The 16610-nt window shown below is 45.5% G+C and overlaps 1 protein-coding gene across 1 annotated transcript in view; it reads left to right on the top strand.

Annotated features, from left to right (window-relative positions):
* The window catches only part of C1_2H1orf174 (chromosome 1_2 C1orf174 homolog), a 46049-nt gene extending 39147 nt beyond the window's left edge, over positions 1 to 6902 (top strand). The window contains exon 5 of the mRNA XM_085608865.1: positions 3010 to 6902. The gene's annotated coding sequence lies outside the window, so the exon portion shown is untranslated. The remainder of the gene's footprint in view (positions 1 to 3009) is intronic.
* The last annotated feature ends 9708 nt before the right edge of the window (positions 6903 to 16610 follow it).

Below are 16610 nucleotides of genomic sequence, written 5' to 3'. Positions count from 1 at the left end.
AGTGCTTTTGGTCACCCTGGTTTGTACATCCTCCCAAAATGCTAATTGATGACCACTTCAAGATAACCCATCACCTTTCCAGAAATCTTAGATTAATCGCGTCACGGTGTATTCATTTTCATGCTGTTGGGAGGCATGACTGAGATCACACTTGGAAACTGAATTTCTTTCACTTTTGAATCAAAACGCAGATGATACCCACGTTGCAGCTAAATTAAATAAAGAATCATAGAGGATTTAAACTAAAAGGCAAAGTTTGGATTTTGAGTTTTTTCTAATCGGGTAGAGACTTCTAGTCCTAGATTCCTTACTTTAGCATATTCCTCAGGCGTCCGACTGGATCCGAAAAAACTTGAGCAGCAACTCTGTGTGCTCGATTGGGTCTGCGACTGAGTCATGTGTGCCGGATCTGACGTGCACTTTTCCTGTATAGGCACTGATATTAGTTCCTTTCTTTGTGCTGATCCAGAAAGACTACATCTGTCTCTTTTGTCCCACCTTTTTGAACCCTTTTGTCCACTCTTTAGCTCCTAGTGTGCTTTAGGGATGTCTCCTACAAAACCTACAGGGTTTAAACCATGCAGAGAATGTCACCAGCTATGGCAGACCCCCATTTGGTTTGCCTGTTGTGCCCAGAGGCAGATCAGGACTCCAAGAACTGTCCTGACTGCACACCATGAATCGCAGTCGTTTGGGAACGAGAGATGAAGCGTGTTGCAGCCGGACTTTGAAAGACTCCACACTGCTTCCAGTCCCAGTCACATAGAAGTTCCCGTGCTCAACTCGGAGTCGCAGTCATATCATTGCCTGGTAAGTCTCACAAACACAAAAATCTAAGAAGGTGAACCACTCTTCGACATCACCACGCAAGTCCAAAACTATGGACGAAGCACAGGAATGGTGCCAAAAGTCAAGGCCCTGCTCCCGCATTCCACATGCGGAGCCTGAGCTTGTGACTGCTCTACACACCTGAGCTTGTGACTGCTCCACACCTCCCTGATTTTCCTAGAACTGGATCAAACCCACCTAGCTCAAGAAATTATAAGGCCATGCACCTCATATTCGAGCAACCCAAGCCCTCTGGAGTGTGAATCCACAACCTTCTGTGGGGTTCATCGCAATGGTGCCGTTCCCAGCACCGCTGATGCCTCTTGGTGACGCTGAGCCCATAGAACTTACTCCAATACGAAGCCGAACCAGCATCTCATGATGTCAAATCTGGTGCCAACTCGACCCATAAGACTGTTCAGACCCATAAGACCATCCGATGCCTCCTCTCTTTGATGGGCACTGTGGGGATTTTGGTTGGGATGGATCTGATAATCCTACCTACCCTAAAAAAGAACCTTTGGCCCAACCAGACAGTTACCACTGGTATAAAACTGTCTGACGCCAGTGGTCTAGACACCTCTCCAGATCTGATCTTGTCTCCTCTTTTAGTGTGGTTACGGAGGAGGGGGGGCTTCCTTTGCTATAGTGGTTAGGAAGGCAGCTGAGGTCCTCGATCTTAAGCTACCCTAGAAGGGTAATGTTTTGACAGAGGTGCTTCAGCCAGGTATACTGCCACAGAACTCTTCCCACCCTTTAATGAAAGCCTCTCGGATGTCCCGCTCGGGAACTGGACCAAGCCTTGCATGGGTACCTCCTGTGCACAAACCAATTGTACATCACCACGGGGATCATGCTTTCCTCACCCAGCACCCCATCTTTGAGAGTCTGGTTTTAAGTTAGGGTCCTCAGCAGCACACGTCAGGCTACACTTAAAGGTGCAGACCTATCTGAGGCATGGTAGAAGTCAGATCTTCAAACTTGACAGAGTACGCTTTCAGTTTAAAGCACATCCCTCTAGGTATGGCCTTCTTGTTGCAGAGACTTATATAGACTAGGATAGAGCTCAATACTTCTTATTGATATTTCTTAAAGCTCAGTTTTCTCTCCCAGTTTCATTAGAGAGGCAGAGCTCGCAATGCCAGGCTAACTTAAAATCAAAGGCCAACTCTTGTCATGCCACTCTTCTGAGTGTCCGCATCTTTCTAGAGACCTCAGTGAATGTGTCAGTGCCTTTTTAGGGGCAACCATTCTTTGTTCTTGTCAGACTTGTGGTTTTGATCATATGGTAAGACTGATTCTGGGTTAAGTTCCACTGTGGGGGTAATATTCAGTAAAAACACAGTTGATGGCAACTTGCAAGTGGAAAATCGCTCACCTATCAATGTGTATTACATTGACTGGTTTTCTAGGTTCTGAGGAGACAAGTAGTCAGACTAGCAACTTCCCAGTTTTGCCACCTTCCTCGTGCTGTCTCGCTGATAATTCCTTATAACGGATGCATCTCATCCTTTTTATCAATTGCACATGCTTAATTATAGGGCGTTGTGTCGCTGCTAGTCATCGGGGGATATGCAGGTAATTTGTTCTCAAATTCCCTTAGGGACCCTTAAAGTTTTGTAATCTCCTGTCTTTACTGCTGTTTTGCCCATTAGTACGTCTTGATGCAGATCCCGAACACAACTACTTTAAACACTTCGCATTCAATGGATGCTATTTGCACTGAGCCTTTATTAATGGAGATGCAGTCATTTTGCTATCCTTAATGATGCTATTGAATTTCCCATCCTGCAGTGCTGTCACTTGCAGGTTCTATGTGGGTATTAATTCGATTGCTTTCCAGTGTCAATAATAAACTGTTTTGGCCAGATAACGTGTGACCCTAGTTTTCAGAGTTATGTGTCGTGTCCCATGACTGTTGAACTTAAAAACATGTCACTCATCAAGTGTGTAAGGTTTGCATTGGAGAGTAAAAGATTAGTACTCTCGGACATTATGGTGAATTTCACAGCAAATCTTGAGCACTTCAAGTCTGTTCCCCAGTTTCACTGATCATTGGACAAAAAATTGGAATCAGGTCAACATTGGAGAAATGTTTTTTAGCACCTGGGGTCATCTCTTAGGAATGGACAGTGGGTTATGACTAAACAAATAAGTTGACAGATTTTTTTGTTTCTACAGGTCACTCGAGATGCTATAAAAGTGCCCAAAGAAACTGATGAATGTACCGTCCACCGTGAAGTGTCACCGACAGCCTGGATCCAAAATGCCTTGTCATCAACCCATGTGTTAAAAAAAATATATATTGTTCAGTTTTTATAGCTACTCTTGTTAGAGGCTTAAGACCGTGAGAATTCTTTTAAATATAATGTAGCAAGTCACCTCTTGGCTTTTGGGCAAAGACCATTAACAAGGAGGCATCCATTACTTAAAATTTATATTCAATTATTCTTTGGCATAATTGGTTTGATAAAGTAAACATAAAATCAAAAAACCCCAAGAATGCGGGGTCTGTGGGCCAGACATCAAACTAACTTATTTGGCTAAGAAAGCCCCCCTTTACATAAAGTTTAAAGTGTGGGGGGGGGGGGGGGTTTAATTCTAAATGTCTAAGCAGGATTTTTTTTATTGCCTTAAGGTTGTTCCATATATGGTTTCTACAAGCATATAGGGTACACGCATGCTCACAGAAGCTTAGCTTTGTTACTTTTAAGGATCTCAATCTAAACTATTAAAAAAAATTACCCTGTATTAAAAGAAAGTTTTGCACTTACAAGTGAGGCTTTGGTAGACGTTTACCATGGTTATTGTGGCTAGAGTGACCAAGTCCCAGAAAGACAGTGCTCACACTAAAAGTGTAGCATATTTGCATAGTATTAAATGAGATATATATAACTCCAACTTTCAATCAGTTGGTCTTAAGCTGGATTGCTTTCACAGTTCAGAGCTTGCATGCACGTGTTACACCTATATAAATCCTTTATCTCCTTAATGTGTATATAGTATTTTTATAGAAGTTAAAACGTAGATGGTTTTGTTGCCTATATCCCTAAAAATCAAATCGCTAAATTGAGATTAATTAAAAATATGAGTAATCCGTATAATTTTCAAGGAAGTCTCCAATTTCTATTGAACTGGGCCCTTTTATGTATTCAAGCAAAATAGACAAAGAGTAGTGAATTGTAATGCCAATTACTGAATCCATTTAACATAGACCATCTAAAGGCTGAATTGCTGTTGGTCTATTTTTGGTACTCTGCCCCACACATGCCAACAAAAAGTCTGACTGCTGAACCCCACAGCTACTGCGACTGCATATTTAAACACTAGAACTTTAGACCAGTAAGTGTCTGAAGACGCCATCTATGGCTGAAAACATACAGTTTAAATTGGTACTGCCTTTTGTTGCACTTTATTATAAACATTTGTTTCTAATTGTGCAAAAAAGTGATTTTACTTATTTAGAGCATTCATTGGAATTCCTTCTGTTTGGTCCTTGATTCCGTAGTGAAAGCGGTTTATAAAGTGATGCAGGTAGCAGTAGTGGCTTGGCATGTAATAGATTGTGGACATTTTAATAGCACATTAGTGACCGCACACCACCTTCCTTTTCTATACGTAGTAGAACTCTAACTTTTCTTGGTAGACTGGAAGGATAAGCGCATGCTTAACTGTGGTCTAGTAGAACTGTATTGCCCCATATGCTTCAAGATGCATTCTTGCCACCTGCTGAAATATTTTTCTTGGGAATATCAGGGTGGTATCAACCCCTGAGTAGATGGTGAGCAAATGGCCATAATTGCATGCTGTATATTGTGAATGAATATCTGGTGGGTAGATGAGGATCGTTTTCCTTTTTTTATTTGGGTTTTTTGTTACTACAGTCTTTCCAGTATGTGAATTCTTTTGAAAATGCACTTCTGCCTCATAGAATGCCATTTTTTGTGTTATTCACACTCGAAACCTTGCCTTTCTTTTTTTATTTTGTGCACACACAATATTCTACAGAAGAACGCTTTACAACCATACACGCGATGCTTTGCGAAACATCTTACTTTGATTGTTAATTTATTTGCAATGTTGCATATCTACTGTGTACATTAGAAAGTATACAAGAGGTATTTTGAAGAATGGGAGAGGGACGGTGCTATATACTCAAACCACTCTTGTGTGCTGAATTGTAAATTTAAGCTGTACAATGCTGTGGATTTTTGAAAAAGTTATACATTTTGTTCTGCTTTGGGACATTTGGCAATATGCTGACAGGAACAACTGACCAAAACAATATATATATCTTTGTAGGAGAGAGAGTCCACAATATTTGTAAGAAGTGACTCCTATAGGAAGGGGCTAATTGCTGCAGTGGTAAACATATACTCACTCTGAGTACTGCAGAGCATGCTCACTTGATATGTTCAGTTCACTTAATCGAGTTGGCGAACTCCGTCTCAGTAGAGCAGGGTGGGTGTCTAAATTTAATTTGCAAACTACATGATTGTACACCATTTTCTTGCCTTTAAGCATTTCTAGCATGCTCGTTCCCAGGCGTTCGCTATGTCTGCTAGAGCTCAGTAGATGACTCTACAGAAGGACACAGACAGTGAAGTCTGATAAGGGTATGCTGCTTCTGCCTTCAGTTGTCAAATTGTAGGTGACAATCCGGGCGTTCGCACTCAAGTTGTCTGGACAGGACTGTGAAATAACTATTTGGCGTTTGAATGGGGAAGAGTTAAAACCTTTCCTGTACAGCGCTTCAAAGCTGAAAACCTGGTGCATTAAGCAGCTGCCTAAATATTAGACAATTGTTACCTAAAAGGGCTTGTAAAGTTAACGTGCAGCAGGGGCCTTATAACTAAAGGGAGAATGTTTTTCTAGCACTTGCTGACAACAGCCATTGTGTATCTTGAAGATTCACTTTTATGTTTTGTAAAATTAAGTTTGAGGAATTTCCAATCAATAGTGCCTCAAATCTGATCAACTTCGACATCCTGTTATATACAGTTACTTTTGATATAAGCGAATGTAGAACACTGAAAAGCATTACCACATTGACGTAAATGTGGTCTTATTTTTGATCGTCATTGGTAACGTTTATTTCTGCAGGAAGATATACTTCTCCTTGCGCTCAAACTGGAGTGATCAGTGTTCTCCTTGGTCACTCGCTGAGAATTACAAAACCGATTTACACACATTTTTTTTTACTATTTCTTTGATTTACATAGAATTTCATTTGGGTTCCCAGAAACTATTTTAGTCATAAAAAGGAAATCTTTCTTTTTGAGTAAAAAAAAAAAAGAAAATATTATCTCACACCGTTTGTCGATCTAAAATAAAGGCTATTAACAGAAATGATGGCGAGGTGCCCAATTTGGGCATTTTCTTCCAAAAATACTGTTGCCTTGTTTTTCCTTTTGAAGTCACCAGCTGAATGTAAAGATGGTTAGAAACACCGCATCCAATGGCTGAAAAAAGATTTGCCATTTGAATACTGATTGTTGCCTTGCAACACCCGTCCTAAGTACAATGTGAACACTATTGTGAGGCGCCTTTGTAGACTTGAAAGTGCATGGGTTGTCTCAGGAGTCTGAGCAAAATAATTTTGGGGTAGGTGCCTGACAATGTTGTGCCTATTCTTCCCAGGTGCATTCCATCAAAGGAGTCCTAGTGTCAAATATTTCTAGCGAACATTTGCTAAGAGAAGCCTAGATCTACCTTGTTTTTCTACAAGGGTTTGCTGTCTGAATCCCCACGCTTGACATGAGAAGCTTTGAGAATTATTGCTAGAAATGTAGAATCTTAACTTGATACACCTGATTAGTCCAGTTCCCAGGTTATGATGAATATCATGTGCAGCTGGAAACAACTAAAGTGAATGTTACTCTTTAATTCACACGTTTTCAATGAGAACTTCTAGAGTTTTGCATTTGGTGGTGGAAATGCAGATTTGTTGTACTGCATGTTCAAGTCTTGTAAATAGTTTGTATGTTACCACTAAAAAGCATTGTTCCATTTATCGCAATGTGTAGTACTGTTTTGCTAATTGTATACATACACATTAAAATATCTTAAAACTTGTTGGTGTCATCTAGCTGGGATGTGTGAAGGGTGGACTTTGACTTGTTTCTTGCAAATATTTGTATAGTTTGATGTTGCTCAGACCCTTGAAAATTTAATGTTACTCGCACAAATGCTAAGTAATTTGAATATTTGTTATGTTTTGAGTATTTCTAGAGCTCACGGTTCACCTTATAGGCCATCCTGGTGCTGAAATTTGGAGGCAGAGCTGGTCTGGTCCGAGGCCTAAGAAGAGCTTTGTCTTCAGTTTCTTGCAGAAATTAAAAACTGATGAGGTGGCTCTTGTATGAAACGGCAGACTTTGTGAGTGCGGTAAGAGAATGCGTGACATCTGGCTCAGGCTCTGCATTTGCATGGGATGTGCTCGAGCAAGAGTCTGGCAGAGTAGAGATGTCTGATCGGTGTTTGGAAGATGTTGCAGCTGTTAAGGTAGGCAGGGCCTAGGTTGTGCATGGTTTTGTAGTTTTGTCTAAGTAGCTTACAAAACACATTTGTGAATGGGAAGCCAATGAATGTCTTTGAGGTGCAGGGTGATGTGAGTTCGAGAAGGAAGCCAGAGTGGGAGTCTGGCTTTTGTGCTTTGGATGGTCGGAAGGCTTCTGTTCAGATGGGCAGTGATCTAAACATAGAGTACCTGCTGTAGTCTAGCTTGGTGGGGGATGAGTGCCTGTGTGACAGTTCTGCGTTTGATGATTTGCAGGTCAGAGTTTTGAAAACTGCTCTATTTTAAATTTTGTTCACAGTAAAATTGCTGGTTCCAATGGAGAGATAAGCACACAATTTGATGAAAGGACATGGCTTGAGGGAGATTGAAGCCCAGACATGCAAGCCGCACATCCAAAATTGTTCTGTAGAGGAAGCCATGATGTTGACTAGTTATTCGACCTTGAGCACAAAAGAATAGGTTGCACCTAAAACCTGTGATGGTAGCAAGCAGGGTACTGCCCCAAAGGTTCAAGAATTGGAGTTTTTACAGATGTCCACATTAAAGAAGTAGATGGTTTAGTCTGCTGATCCTCTTGTTGTTCAGAAGAAAGCTTTTTTCCTGGACCTTTAATTATTATTGAATATACTCATTCCCAACTCTTGATTTTCCCATAGGAGATTGCCATCCTAAGGTGAAGCACCTAAAAAATCTCCATATAGTAACCTCTCAGGGGGCACGCCCTGCATTTCAGAAGAGCCTAGTCATTAGCTGTCGTAATAAAATCAGCACACAAAAATAAATGCTAGAAGTAATCTTTGAAAAAAGCCTAGATGTTCTTGTTTTTTTGCCTGGAATACATCTCGTACAGGGAATATCAAACAGCATCTGCATTTTGATGTTGAAAACAAGACCAAACGCCATGCCTCAATGGATTGATGGTTTTGACCCAAAAGAAAACAAAAAACATTTGAGGCTTACTGATTTATGTTGCAAATTCAAAGAATAAATAAGATCTTCAAACAGTAACTCTTTTGTGTGGGGGCACTGTTCAATAGAGATACTAAATATAAGAGGAAGGATGAATATAAATGTTTTAGGTCATATACCTCCCATTATGTTTCAGTGGACGAGGTACTGTTTCACGAGACTTTTTAGTGTCTGAGAAGATGGTAGGGTGGCATTGCATAGGAGGAGAAACATCTTATATATTCATTGCCTGAGATGACCACCACTAATGCTGTGATAAGGAGGTAGCGGTCAGATTCCACACATATTAATCTGACTGCTACCTGTTTTATGAAGGAATGACCAGGGCAAGACCGTGTCTGAGTGATGCAGAAAAAAACAAATTCAGAAGCTGTGAGAAGTTGGCCTCGTATATGATGTTCACTAGTTAAAGTGACCACCTTGTACCATGCCAAGCAACCCTTATGGTGTGGTTGTAAGTCAACCTTTTCGGACTAGCTGCCCTAGTGGTAGCGTAGGCTAAGCAGTCTTAGAGGCTAAACTCGTTAAAGCGTGTTAAGCAAGCTGTTTTACCATATGTAACCCCCCTTTATACCAATGAAAGGACACCACACAGATATATATTCAAAATATATATGTATTTATTACTCAAAGTATCCCCTAGACTCTTTATGAGCACAGGAGCACAAATCGTTAAACAAGAAAGTATTACAATATACAGAAGTTGCACTTTATATGGATAGGCCCTGGTGGCCGATCAAACCATATACTAAAATAGTGGTATAAGTACCACGAACAGGAAAGGGAAAAGCCCTAGGGCCTCTAGAATCGCTGGGCCTACAAGGAGCTAACGTTAGTTAGTGACCAGGAGGCCACGGGTCGCGTGTGTAGTGAGGAAAGTTACACGCGGGCTCCCATAGGTTTTCAATGGGTGCGTAAAAGTTCAAAAGTTACTGCTAGAAGGATCTTCTGGATGGACTACGAACTTAAGACTTAAAACACAGACACTAGAGATGTTTCTCTACACTTGGGCACCGGAGTGCCAGCTTTACCTCACCCACAGGAAGCGGGTGCATAGGTCTCGAAGTGCGTTGGGTTTCGTCTATCTGTTCAATGGAGCCTGATGACAAAGATGCTGCAGGCGGTCGGTCCAGAAGAGATGCGGTGGATCCAAGGGTGGATCGGAGTTGTAGAAGACCTGAAAGCAGAGAGGACAGTGTTCACAGTCACTAGCCAGTGACCGGCGTGGCACCAGGTAGGTACCAGGCGATGTCGGGTGCAAACAGGTGATGAGGTGTAGCTTGTCTCCGCAGCCACGTGGTCCCTGAAGTTCGACGACAACCAGGAGTCGGTTCACGAGCTGTCCCACGCAGGCTCTCGCTGTCGGCGGTGTCGGCAACTCGAAGGAAGCAAACAAGCCTTGGCAAAAGCAGGAGTCGTGGAAAATGAAGAAAGCTGATTGTTCTGACCAGCAAGGTCAGAGGGGCTGCTCCTTTGGAGGGCAGCAGGGGCCAGTCTGGAGCAACCAGACCAGCATCGTAGTTTTCAAGGTTCGTCGCCAAAATGGCCACTAGCCAACAGGCCAGGGACCGGGCAGGCGCGTCGAGATGCAAAGTGCAGAGGGGCCCCACGCAGATCGTGGAGATGCTGGAGGGCTCACCTTTGGTGCAGATGCTGCTCGGATGTTGGGCTTCTCAGGACCCAAAGCACAACTTGGAGGGAGCCTCTGTTGTCGCGCTTGCAGCTTGTCGTGGGTCTTTCAAGATGGCTGGCTCCACGTGTCTCGGTGCCTCCACGGGTTCCTTCTTTTCAGGGACTGTGGATCGGGTGGTGAGAGGTCTGGAGGTCCAGGTCTTGTCGGGCTCTGGGCTCGGGCTCCCGCGGGAGGCGGCGGCAAAGCAGACGTCGAGTAGCTGGTTGGTGCTTGCGTTAGCAAGATGGTCACTCCCTGACCATAGGGGAGATTTCCTTCTGTCCTCTGTGCAGCAGAGCATCTAAGTTCCCGTCTTCTTCTTTGTAGTAAGTTGATTCCAGGATGTCTGAAGTCTTAGGACACAGCTCCTACCTTTAAGCGGATTCTAGGGGCCGGACTACCTGCTAGGTCCCTCCCTAAGGGTGGGACCAGGAAGGGGGGTGGTTACACCCCCAATCCTTTTTCCAGCTCGCCCCAGGTCCGGGGCTGGTGTGCCCCAGGACCGGTTTGAACTGGCATATGCACCGAGGCTCCTTGTGAGCCTCAGGCATGTCTGATTCTTTTCAAGCCCTACCTGACCAATACACAAAATCCTGTCTGGGGTGGTGCACGCACCTCCCCTGGCAGGAAACCCTTTGTCCACGTCTCCCAAGCTGGAAGGACTCCCAGCAGCAGGAGGGCAGACTTGTGTCTGTGGTGGCAGCATCCATTTTGTGGAGCTGAGGCTATGTCTGATTTTACCCGGGTTTCAGGCACTGTACATGTTGTGTCCCTCTAGAAGGGTGGAATGCTAACCCCGTCGCCAGAATTGGCGAGGGGTTAGTATTCCAATTCGTATGACATCTTACTCGACATGTTTTGATAAAGCCAAACCAAAGTTAGCATTTAACCGCGAGGTTCATAATGCACTTAAGAGTATATGGTATGACGATATCTGGAAACGGTAGAAGGAAGTTGTTCCGACCACTGCAGACAGGCTCAGCTCATGCCAGAGCACCTTCTCACATGGAACCAAGCACTCTGCCTTCAGGATTGTCAAGGCCTGCCATAGGAGTGACTTATAGGTTACCAGGTGTCCCATTTAAGGTTAGGTATAGGTATACTACACCTAAGTAAGAGGTGGTTACACCAACTTACCCCAGCTGAGTGATCAGCCAGTTGTGTCAAATTGCTAGGCCAGGCCAGGGGTGGCATAATACATGCTTCAGCCCCTGGTAGGCCTTATATACACCAATGCCCTGGGTACCTAGTGTACACTGGTACAGGGGCTCACAGGGTGATCCAATTCCAATTGGTTGTCAATTTAGTAGAGAGAACAGCAGGCTGGGGGTCTGATTAGCAGGCCCACAGCCTCAATATGTCAAAAACCAGTGAAGCAAAAAGCAAACATTTGGGGTGACCATAGGATAGCAGACCCTACTCTCCTACACAACCCCCCCCCCCCAAACGGAGGAACATTAAACTAGCCTTGACCAGTCTCGTCTTCATGTCCTAAGTGGAAGTACCTGGAGAGACCATCTGCATTCCCATGGTCTGTACCTGGCCGGTGCTCCACTGTAAAGTCCATCCCCTGTAGGAAAATGGACCACCTAAGCAGTTTGGGGTTTTCACCCTTCATCTGATTTAGCCACAAGAGGGGCTTATGGTCGGTCTGAATCTTGAAGTGAGTGCCAAACAAGTATGGCCTCAGCTTCTTCAGGGCCCACACCACAGCAAAGGCCTCCCTCTCAAGCTGACCAATTCTTCTCTCTGGGGGTCAACCTTCTGCTAATAAAAGCAATGGGTTGGTCTTGACCATCTACATTAAGTTGTGACAGCACAGCTCCCACACCCAACTCAGAAGCATCTGTTTGGACAATAAACTCTTTGGAGTAGTCAGGACTTTTCACAATAGGTGCAGAGCACATGGCCTTCTTCAGGTCATCAAATGACTTTTGACAGCTTACTGTCCCCTGAACCTTTTTGGGCATCTTCTTGGATGTCAGATCATTAAGAGGAGTCCCAATGGATCCATAGTTCTTAACAAACTTCCTGTAGTACCCAGTCAAGCCCAAGAAAGCTCGAACTTGAGTCTGGGTGGTTGGAGGGGACCAGTCCTTGATGGATTGTATCTTACTCTCCAGTGGTTGAACTTGGCCTCCACCTACAAGGTGGCCCACGTACACAACCTTACTCTGCCCTATCTGGCACTTAGTAGCCTTGATAGTGAGGCCTGCCTTTTGCAGAGCCTCAAGTACCTTCTTCAGGTGGATCAGGTGATCCTCCCAGGTGGAGCTAAAGACAGCAATGTCATCAAGATATGCTGCACAAAAGTCATCCAACCCAGTAAGGACTTGATTCACCAACCTTTGGAAGGTGGCAGGTGCATTCTTCAGACCAAAGGGCATCACCAAAAATTGATAATGCCCACCTGGGGTTGAAAATGCTGTTTTGGCCTTAGACTCCTCAGATAATCTGCTTTGCCAATAGCCAGCTGTCAAATCAAATGTGCTCAAAAACTTAGCAGAAGCCAGTTTATCTATGAGCTCATCTGCCCTTGGAATAGGATGTGCATCTGTCCTAGTGACAGCATTGAGTCCTCTGTAATCCACACAGAACCTCATCTCTCTCTTGCCATCTTTGGTGTGAGGTTTGGGGACCAGAACCACTGGGCTAGCCCAGGGGCTCTCTGAGGGCTCAATGACACCCAGTTCCAGCATTTTGTGTACCTCAGCCTTTATACAGTCCCTGATGTGGTCAGGTTGTCTGTAAAGTTTGTTCTTTACAGGGAGACTGTCACCAGTGTCCACCACATGGGTACACCAGTCAGTTTGACTAGGTATCGGTGAGAACATATGTTGAAATGAGTGTAGAACTTGTCTACATTCGATCTGCTGATGCTCAGTGAGGTTGCCTCCAAGGGTCACTCCTTCAACTGAACAATCTTCAGGGTTCTGAGACAACAGGTCTGGGAGAGGGTCACTCTCTTCCTCCTGTCCCTCATCTGTAGCCATGAGCAAGCCCATGTCTGCCCTGTCAACATATGCTTTTAACCTGTTAACATGGAGTACCCTGTGGGGACTCCTGGGAGTTCCTAGGTCCACCAAGTAGGTAACCTCTCCCTTCTTTTCCAGGATTGTATGGGGTCCAGACCATTTGTCTTGGAGTGCTGCTGGGGCCACTGGCTCCAACACCCATACCTTCTGTCCTGGCTGAAACTCAACCAAGACAGCCTTTTGGTCATGCCAAGCTTTCTGTAAGGCCTGGCTTGCCTCAAGGCTTTTGGATGCCTTCTCCATATACTCAGCCATCCTGGAGCGGAGACCAAGTACATAGTCCACTATGTCTTGTTTAGGCTTTTTGAGAGGTAACTCCCATCCTTCCTTCACTAAACACAGTGGGCCTCTTACAGGGTGCCCAAACAACAATTCAAAGGGGCTGTAGCCAACTCCTTTTTGTGGGACCTCTCTGTAAGCAAACAGAAGGCAGGGTAGAAGGATGTCCCATCTTCGCCTGAGCTTTTCAGGTAATCCTTTGATCATACCCTTTAGGGTCTTGTTGAATCTCTCAACAAGCCCATTGCATTGTGGGTGATAAGGGGTGGTGAACTTGTAGTTGACACCACATTCCTTCCACATAGCTGTCAAGTATCCTGACATGAAGTTGGTACCTCTGTCAGAAACCACCTCCTTAGGACACCCCACTCTGGAGAATACTCCCAGCAGGGCCCTGGCCACAACAGGAGCTGTAGTGGTCCTAAGGGGAATTGCCTCTGGATACCTGGTGGCATGATCCACTACCACCAGTATAAATCTGTGCCCAGATGCAGAGGGAGGATCCATGGGACCCACTATATCTATCCCCACTCTTTCAAAGGGAACCCCCACCACAGGTAGTGGTATTAGGGGGGCCTTTGTTGTGCCACCTGATTTGCCACTGGCTTGGCAGGTCACACAGGAGCGACAAAACTCCTTGGTATCTTCATTCATGTGAGGCCAGTGAAAGTGAGGGACAAGCCTGTCCCAAGTCTTGTTCTGGCCTAAGTGTCCTGCTAGAGGAATATCATGGGCCAAGGTAAGAAGGAAGCCCCTAAATTGCAGAGGTATAACCAACCTCCTGGTTGCACCAGGTTTTGGGTCTCTAGCCTCTGAATAAAGGAGCCCATCATCCCAATACACTTTATGGGTACCTTGAGCATTCCCAGCAGCCTCAGCAGCAGCCAGCTGTCTGAGGGGTTCAAGAGATGGACAGGATAACTGAGCCTGCCCCAAGTCAGCCCTGGAAGGTCCCCCTGTCCCCAGACACTCAACCTGATCAGGTTCAAGCTCTTCAGGGACAGTTCCTTCAGGGTTCTCTAGATCATCTTCCTGGGAAGGCTGATCATCACTTGGAGGCAGGGGGGAAGGCACAGCCTTAACCCTCCTGTTCTTCTTCTTGGTAGGTGCTTGGTCCATTGTTCCAGGATCCAAGACCTGTGGTTCAGTAAGGCACTTTTTGGCCTGTGACCTGGTGACAGCAAGGACATGTGGTGATATACCTAACATCTCTGCATGTGTCCTGTACTCCACTTCTGACCATAGAGAACTCTCTAGGTCATTGCCCAACAAACATTCTACTGGGAGGTCTGCACTAACCACAACCCTTTTGAGGCCAGTTACCCCTCCCCATGAGAAGTTAACAGCAGCCACACTATGTGAAGTAGTGGCATTGCTGGCATTGGTCACCAGGTAGTTCTCACCTGGTATGTACTGTCCAGGGTCCACAAAGCCTGGTGTCACCATAGTGACACTGGCACATGTGTCCCTGTAGGCTTGAGCCACTTTTTCATTTATTAAAGGAGTCTGTCTGTACTTGCCCAGGTTACTGGGGCTCACAGTCAGGGACAAATCCATGTCCCCATCACAGATCAAGACTGCCTGTGTCAGGGTTCTGTCTAAGTCAGAATCTCCTTCAGTTCCCATAGTGATTCCCACTACACCCTTTGTCTGGGGACCAACACTGCTAACAGTAGTACTGGGAGCAGGTGCCTTAGGGGCAACAGTGTTGGGGGCTCCACCCTTCTTACAATCACTAGTCCAGTGAGTTGTATTCTTGCAAGATTTGCACCAGGGTTTCTTTGGACCTTCTTTCTTCTTCCCTTTAGGTTGTTGGGACCCACCCTCGTTAGTACTAGTTTGGGGCCCTGTTGAAGACTTCTGGTCTTTGGATTTCTGATCTCCACCCTTTTGGTCTGTTTTCTTCTGATCACCCCCTTGGCCCTGGTTCTGGTTCTTTTGCTTAACCCTGGTTCTGACCCATTTGTCTGCCTTCTTTCCCAATTCTTGGGGAGAGGTCAGATCTGAGTCAACCAAGTGTTGATGCAGTTGCTGGTTCTGACAGTTATTTAAAATCTGTTCTCTCATCATCAAATTGTACAATCCTGTATAATCAGATACCTTACTTCCCAGCAACCAACCCTCCAAAGCCTTAGTGGCACATTCAATATATTCAGACCAGTCCTGAGTCTGTGTCTTCTGGGTATCTCTGAACATTAACCTGTACTGTTCAGTGGTTAAGCCTAACCCATCAACCAGGACACTCTTCAGGGCTCTGTAGTTTCTGACATCCTCCTCTCTAACAGTGAGGAGTCTATCTCTGCCTCTACCTTCAAAGGAGAGCCATAAGATTGCTGCCCACTGGTCTTCAGGAACCTGCTGCACTTTGCAGGCTCTCTCAAGAGCAGTCATCCACTTGTGGATATCATCCCCACTTTTGTAGGGGGGCACAACCTTGGACAGGTTCCTATTGTCAAAGACCCTATCTTTGTCCTTGGGGACAATGCTGCCACCAGTGGGTATAGACCCACTCTCTCTAGGTTGCCTATCCTTGTTCAGTTTCTCTTCCATCAGGGCTACTTCTAGCTCCTGTCTCCTGATCCTCAGCTGAGCTTCCTTCATTCTGGCCTCATGCCTGTCTCTCTCTTCTGGAGTGGTTCCCGTTAGATGGAAGCAGGCAGTAGTCACGCCAATTCTGAAGAAGGCGACCCTTAACCCCCTTAAACCTGAAAGCTACCGCCCTATCTCTCTTCTCCCTTGGGCCACGAAAATAGCGGAGGCCCATGTGAATGCCACTCTTACAGACCATCTTGGTAGGCGTAACATTCTCGACCCTACCCAGAACGGGTTCCGTGCGGGTCACAGCACGGAGACTGCCCTTCTCTCAATGGTCGAGCATCTGCGTTCCGTGCTGGATGCCGGTCGGACGGCGGCACTACTGTTATTAGATCTTCGTGCCGCCTTCGACACGGTCTCGCACGGGATTCTGCTTCGGCGTCTTGAGGAGGTGGGCGTTTCTGGCTCCGCCTTGCACTGGTTTTGTTCCTTCCTTACGGATAGGTCATTCCAGGTGGCGATCCCGCCCGGTAAGTCGTCATCCTACCCGCTAGACCAGGGAGTCCCACAGGGGTCTTCACTGAGTCCCACCCTTTTCAATCTGTATGTGAGACCATTGGCTGCGGTCGTCAAGCGGTGGGGCCTGACCATGGTCTCTTACGCAGATGACATGCAGCTGGCGGTCACACTGAGTGGGGACTCAGACCTGGAGGCTCCCAGGTTCTGTGATGGTCTGCGGGAAGTGGCTAACTGGATGAATTCCAACTGTCTC

Source organism: Triturus cristatus, chromosome 1_2 (assembly GCF_964204655.1).
Source record: "Triturus cristatus chromosome 1_2, aTriCri1.1, whole genome shotgun sequence".
Classification (NCBI taxonomy): domain Eukaryota; kingdom Metazoa; phylum Chordata; class Amphibia; order Caudata; family Salamandridae; genus Triturus; species Triturus cristatus.
The sequence above is the reverse complement of the archived record's forward strand: the minus strand, read 5'-3'. Positions and strand labels throughout refer to the sequence as shown.